Genomic DNA, 6,878 nt, shown 5'->3' with positions numbered 1-6,878 from the left:
GTTTGAAACAGAGTTTAAATCTAACACAGGGTGATTGTGTCAGTACAGGATCATAGGTTGCTGCAGTAAAAGTCAATTAATGTTCTACCTGTGAGCGTGAAACATGAAGATCCAGGGGTGCAGCACTTCAGGTGCATTGTCAATTCACCAAGAAACTCAGTCACAATGGACTCTCTACATACTGAAGAATCTGTACACTTTACTGCTGAGAAGTAATGTATGGATTTATCTAGGTCTATAGGACAGAGGAAACACAGTACTCCAAGAGAAGAACAGATAAATCTTTTGCCAGGGATTTCCAACATTTTCCAGAGACAAAAGCAAATTAAACCAAGAACACCACAATACCCTAAAAATAGATGCTAAACCCATTCGCCTCTACCTTTCAAGAAAAAAAATTGTTATCCATTATTGGAAAAGATGCAATATCAGTTAGACAACGTGATAAAAAATGAGGATCATATTATCAGTGACAGAACTGCCGCAATGGTCCTCAGAACTGGTAACGTTCCTCACACCAAATGGAGAACAAATATTGCATGTGGATGTTGAAGAAAAGTCTATCCAATTTTGTCAGTCTGTGATAATTAAACCAAATTAGGAAGATACAATTTTTTTACCAAATTAGATGCAAACAACAGACTTTGACAGATATCTGTAGGCTAGGAGTCAAAATTGGTGATTACATTCATCATACTGTTTGGTTTAAGGCTGTGTTTATGGGCAATGTTGAAAATCACACAACACCAGGTTATAGTTCAACAGGTTTATTTGAAAGTACGAGCTTTCAGAGAGCTGCTCCCTCGTCAAGTAGCTAGTGGGGCAGGATCATAGGATACAGAACTTATAGTAAAAGATCAAAATGTCATACAATCTGTCAATGTGGCATTTTATAAATTCCTACTTTGGAAATAGAACCTGTCTGACTCAAGGTTGGGATACTGACAGACTCAAAGCTCACACTTTTAATGCATTGTCTGAGCTGAGATGACACCTTTCTTTTATACTGATAAAACCTTACGTTATCTTGGGACTATGATTTGAAAGAAGTACTAGGATTTACATATTAATCAATCGAAACCGGCACCCTCATTTTAAGTGATTAAAGACTTAACAGCAATCCAGGTTTGTTCAATACATCACATCAGTTGGGTGACATTTTGATCTTTTACTATGAATTCTGTGTCCTATGATCCTGCCCACTAGGTACCTGACAAAGAAGCACCACTCTGAAAATTTGCACTTCCACATAAACCTGTTGGACTATAACCTGATGTCATGTGATTTTTAACTTTGTTCACCCCAGTCCCACAGTGGCACCTCCACATGATAGTATCTATGGGCAATGCCACTAGTCGGTAGAGCTTGGAGCATGCATGCACAGAAACAAAGCCTTGAAGTGCCAAGCCACTGCCAAATGGTACCTGTCTGTTACAAAAAAAAGCATTCATAGGGTAGACACTATCTCCAGTATTTTCTGTAAAAGCATAGAGCAGTTCTGCAGAATGAGGGAAAATGCCACAGGTCAAAAATAAATTCAGAGATAGAGCAAGGGAGCAAAAGGAAAAGAGAAGGACTGTGAGAGACTGCAAAACGCAGACTATACAGATGGTCATGGAAAATAAAATATGCATGATTTTACTGCTTTTTAAGTCACTCTAATGAAATTTCCATGGTGAAGTAACACATCTAGGATGTGAACGTAGGTTTGCTTGTCGAGCTGGAAGGTTCATTTCCAGACATTTCATCACCGTACTTGGTAACGTCTTCAGTGGGTCTCCAGGCGAAGCAACGCTGATAATTCCTGCTTTCTATTTATATGTTTGGGTTTCTTTGGGTTGGTGATGTCATTTCCTGGGGTGCTGTCATTTCCTGTTATTTTTCTCATGGGGTGGTAGATGGGGTCTAACTCAATATGTTTGTTGATAGAGTTCGAGTTGGATGTTCCAATCTTCTCAAAACTCGCTAACATCTAGGATGTCCCAGATAGAGACATAAACTGATTATTCCATTTCCCAAACCGGCATCCTTTGTTGAGAGAAACCATATGGATAATTTAAAACCTTTACTGAGATACCCGTACACTCCCAGTCACCACCGAGAAGCTCAGGGAAGGTCGACCCATTGTTTAATGTTTTCATATATCCACTAACATTTGGCCACCCTTTGATTTGCAGTTGCTTTTATTTCTCTTTAGCAGCTTCTCAAACTGAGTGTTTTACATATAAAACTAAAAATTATGTTCCAACTATGTATGTAAAATTCGTAATAAAGTTTAATTTCCATGTTAATCTTGGTCCACTATAACCCAATTCACACTCACGAAATGAATGATAGGGAAGGTAAACCTATTCTTCTGATGTTCTGTTTACGTTAAGGAAGATGTCAAAACTAAAAGGAGTTTTATTAAGATGATAACATATAGTAGGTGCTGAAGATCTGAAGGAAATGAAATAAGCCTAAGCTCAGTCTCAGATGCTTTGATAAAGGGTCAGTTAGACTCGAAACATCAGCTGTTTTCTCTCCTTACAGATGCTGCCAGACCTACTGAGATTTTCCAGCATTTTCTCTTTTGGTTTCAGATTCCAGCGTCCGCAGTAATTTGCTTTTATTTCAGATGTCAGTGTTTGATAATGCTCCTGTAATAAAAATTATATTACATTAAAGACATCATCTAACTTCTGATTTTGCTCCTGTTGTTATTGTGTTAAGAAATTGCTGTTGCCGATCTTAAATTTGGCTACAACCAGTTCGAATGAGCCAGTTTTACCGATCTTCATGACATCTTTTAAAGGTTTAGAAGGTGCTGTCTTAGGAGCATTGGTGAAATTCTGAGTGCCCAGCATGTTCGGCACATAGTGTAAAATGGAACTGCCCAATATTGAATAATGTCATCTACAAATATACAAGATTGAAAGGCAGGAAAAGCTCAGTCAGAAAAGGCTGCCCTTCCCCATTCCTCCACCCAATGTTATAATGGCCAGTACATCACGACTGAACACTATGTTGTCAGGGTTCTTTAAGAAAACGATTATTCTAGTAACTCCCTCTTTTGGACCTTTCCCAATTTCACTATCTATTTCACCAGGTGGAGAACCAAAAGTGAATGCAGGACCCCAAAGATGGCCTGGCCAGTAATTGGTGCTGTAATAACATGGCATCTTTTTAATTTATTTCAGTTCAATGTCCGGACACTTGCTTTAGGAGAACAAATTTAGCAGAACTATTTCTTGCAATTTACCATTGATATTGAACAATAAAGTCCAGGAAACTATTGTATCCAACCTCAAGAAAGGAAGCATCAAATATATTAAGGTGTCTTTGCTTGTTTTGTCTTTTTATGTACTTAAACTTTTTGGCATAAATCTTTGCAAAAATGAGTCTTGACAAACTAAACTTTTCACTAAAGTGGAAGCTCTTTTTAACTTGTAGTATTTTTATTCTGTGGATTGTATTGTAATAAATGACAGTAACCTTCTCCTCTGAGCTGCAAGGAATAATGCCTGAATAATTAGAAACTTCCTTCAAACAGATCTCAAGTTATCATCTATCTTACAGGGTCTGTTACAAAGAAACTGTACTTTTCAAACTAAATTAAAATTTCAACATGTGGACTTCGCGCAGACAACCTATTGTGGAGTGATCTTCATGTCTTAAACTTACTACTATTTGAACACAGAATTTATAAACAATAAAGCTCTTAGTAAAGCTGTATCATCGCATTTCAGGATGATGAAATTAAATGTGATGTAATTTGTTCTACGCCTATGGAGAAAGTGAGGATTGCAGATGCTGGAGATCAGAGTCGAGAGGGTGGTGCTGGAAAAGCACAGCAGGTCAGGCAGCATCTGAGAAGCAGGAGAATTAACGTTTCGGGCATAAGCCTTTCATCAGGAATGGTGATTCCTGATGAAGGACGTATGTCCGAAACATTGATTTTCCTGCTCTTTGGATGCTGCCTGACCTGCTGTGCTTTTCCAGCACTATGCTCACGACTCAATGCCTATGGATCCAGCTTGAAGAGCAAGAGGGTTCTAATACCCAGGGGGTATACATTTAAAGTGAGAGGGGGCAAGTTCAAAGAAGGTGTGAGGGGCAGGTTTTTTACACAGATTGATAGAAGTCTGGAATGTGGAGTCAGGGATGATGGTGGAGGCAGATGAGATAGGAGTATTTAATGGACTTTTGGATAAGGATATGTATCTGCGAGGAATGGAGGGATATGGACCAATAGCAGGCAGAAGGGATTAGTTTAATTTGGTGTCATGTTTGGCACAACATCGCAGGCTGAAGGGCCCATTCTTGTGCCGTCCTGTTCTATGTTTTATGTTCCATCTTCTAACATGAGATGATAATGTGCAACACTTGCTGCACAGCATTCCCAATTCAGATAAAATGGGAATGGAAAGCAGTGGAGCCAATGACCAAACGATTCTCCTTTTATGTGTCGGAATAATACGACATATTGCCTAATAAACTGCGACTTTCAGTCTGCAGGGGCTGGCTAATTTCAAATGCTAGCCTCCCCTCTCATTCTTTACTAATTATTCTCTTAATCAGCAGTTCATTGCAGGGCAAATGCAGTCACTCACAAAATATTTATCAAGGACTTAATTTAAACTGTTTGTGTTACCGAAATGAAGAACTGTTTTGTTTGTAGGGTTTGTCATCCTGTTTGCCTTACTTAAAATCCACATGAATGACATGTAATGATGCTGCTAATTATCCTGCACATGAAAGATAAAAGAAATGTATTGAATAAGAGATCTTGTTATTTCAGGTTTGGAATAGTGTGCACCAGTGTTGTATGATTAGTTGATGAAAACATATGACTGCATCAGTGGTCAGTTACATAGAAAATAAGCTATATACGATGAGACAAGGGATACTCCAAGCGTGCAGAAAAAAACATACCCGACTGTGTTATTTGTAATATGTGATTGTAGTATTTTCAAGTAGATTGATTTTGCTTTATGTACGGTGTATTTGAGCTATTGTAAAATGATTACATGAAATAGTGCATCAAATCACATACAGGGCTACAAGTTTGACTTGGTGTTGCCTGTTAGCATAGAGCTGCATGGCACAATCAGCTAAGTGCATGGAAAAGTGGCTACACCTCTGTCGGCAGCCCTTTAAGTATCTCACGTACTTAAAATCGTTGCACCTCTCAAAGGAAAGATGCCTTCTCGCAGTAGCAGGTGCTGGAAGTAATTATAGAAGAGGGTCTCATCTACAGGTCAAGTGTAAATTAGACAGTCATAGAATCATAGAATGATTACAGCACAGAAGTAGGTATTCAACCTATCATGTCAGAAGGATGGAAGGAAACAGCAGATCTGGAAGGACAGAAGAAAGCAACAGATTCAGAAGACCAGAAAGAAGACAAGATAAGAGATTGTATGGATTTTGAGAGATTAATTTTATGTTTAGTAATTGTATTATTGGAGCAGCATTTTTATAGAGTTGGGGTCAGATAGTGATTAGTTTTAAAAAAAGGTTTGTTAATAGTTTTTGTTTAGTGTTCACTGTTAGAGTTAGAAAAATTTTTTTTTCTGTAAACAGTGGAAATCAGGGGTTTTCTTTCACTCTCACACTTTTAGTAGATTACAAGGCAAGGCGAAGTTTTCTGAGGTATTAGTTTAATTATCAGAGGGGTTCAGCCTCCATGTCGTAAAAATAACCTCACATTTTCTCGTATTATATTTCATCTGCTGAGGTTTTATCCACTCACTTAACCTGTTTATATTCCTCTGTTGAATCTTTAATGTCATCCTCATCACTTGCCTTCCCACCTATTTTTGTGTCATCAGCAAACTTGGCTGTTCACTCTCCTCATCTAAGTCAATTATTTTGGATGATTGTAGTCCCAGCACTTGTCTCTGTTGTACACCACTACTTAAAAGCTATCAGTGGGAAAATGCCCCTCCTTCCCTTATCCTAACTCTGTGTATTCTATTAGTTAGTCAATTCTCAATCAATGCTAATATACTTCCTCCAATAATATAGGTTGTTACCTTATTGTGTGGACCATTATTAAACACTTTTTGGAAATCCAAATACATCTCATCCACTGCTTTCCCTTCATGTATTCTGCTTGTTAGTTCCTCAAAGAATTCTTTTAAAATGATGTCATGTTGGCTCTGCTTGACCTTATTATGCATTTCTAAATGCTCTGCTATTACATTCTTTATAATAGACTCCAACATTTTCCCAATAATAAATGGTAAGCTTATAGGCCTGTAGCTACCTATTTTTTCTGTCTTTTTCCTTTTTTTGAATAAAGTTTTTACATTGTCAGTTTTCCAATCATCCAACATTTACCAGAACCTAAAGATTCTGGGAAGATTACTACCACAATCCCTGTCACCATATATCAATATCCCCAAGGGTGTATTCTAGGACCTATATATCTTTAACCCCATTATTCTCCAAACGACATTATTTCTAGTGATAATTGTTGCATTTATTTCCTCTCCCCTTTTTCCCATTGATTAGTATTTTTGTAATCCTGTTAGTGTCTTCTACAGTGAAGACTGAAAAAACATATTTATCCAATCCTTTGCCATTTCCTGGTTCTCATTATTATTTCCCCAGCCTCTTGCTTTAAATGGCTATGTACATTTTGACCTCTCTCTTCCTTTATATATATTTAAAGAAACTATTACTGTCCCTTTTGGTATATTTGTAAGTTTATTTCTACCTTTTTTGAATCACTTTTTTGGTGTTGAATTAAAATTTTACCAATCCTCTGGCTTAGCACTAATCTTTGCAATATTGTTTTTTTTTCAATTTAATGCTATCCTTAACTTCCCTGGTTAACCATAATTGGCTTATTCCCTTCCTAGAATCTTTTTTTTCTCACTGGGATATATCTT

The sequence above is a fragment of the Chiloscyllium punctatum genome, chromosome 41 (assembly GCF_047496795.1).
Source record: "Chiloscyllium punctatum isolate Juve2018m chromosome 41, sChiPun1.3, whole genome shotgun sequence".
Lineage (NCBI taxonomy): Eukaryota > Metazoa > Chordata > Chondrichthyes > Orectolobiformes > Hemiscylliidae > Chiloscyllium > Chiloscyllium punctatum.
Note: the sequence above shows the minus strand (reverse complement) of the source record.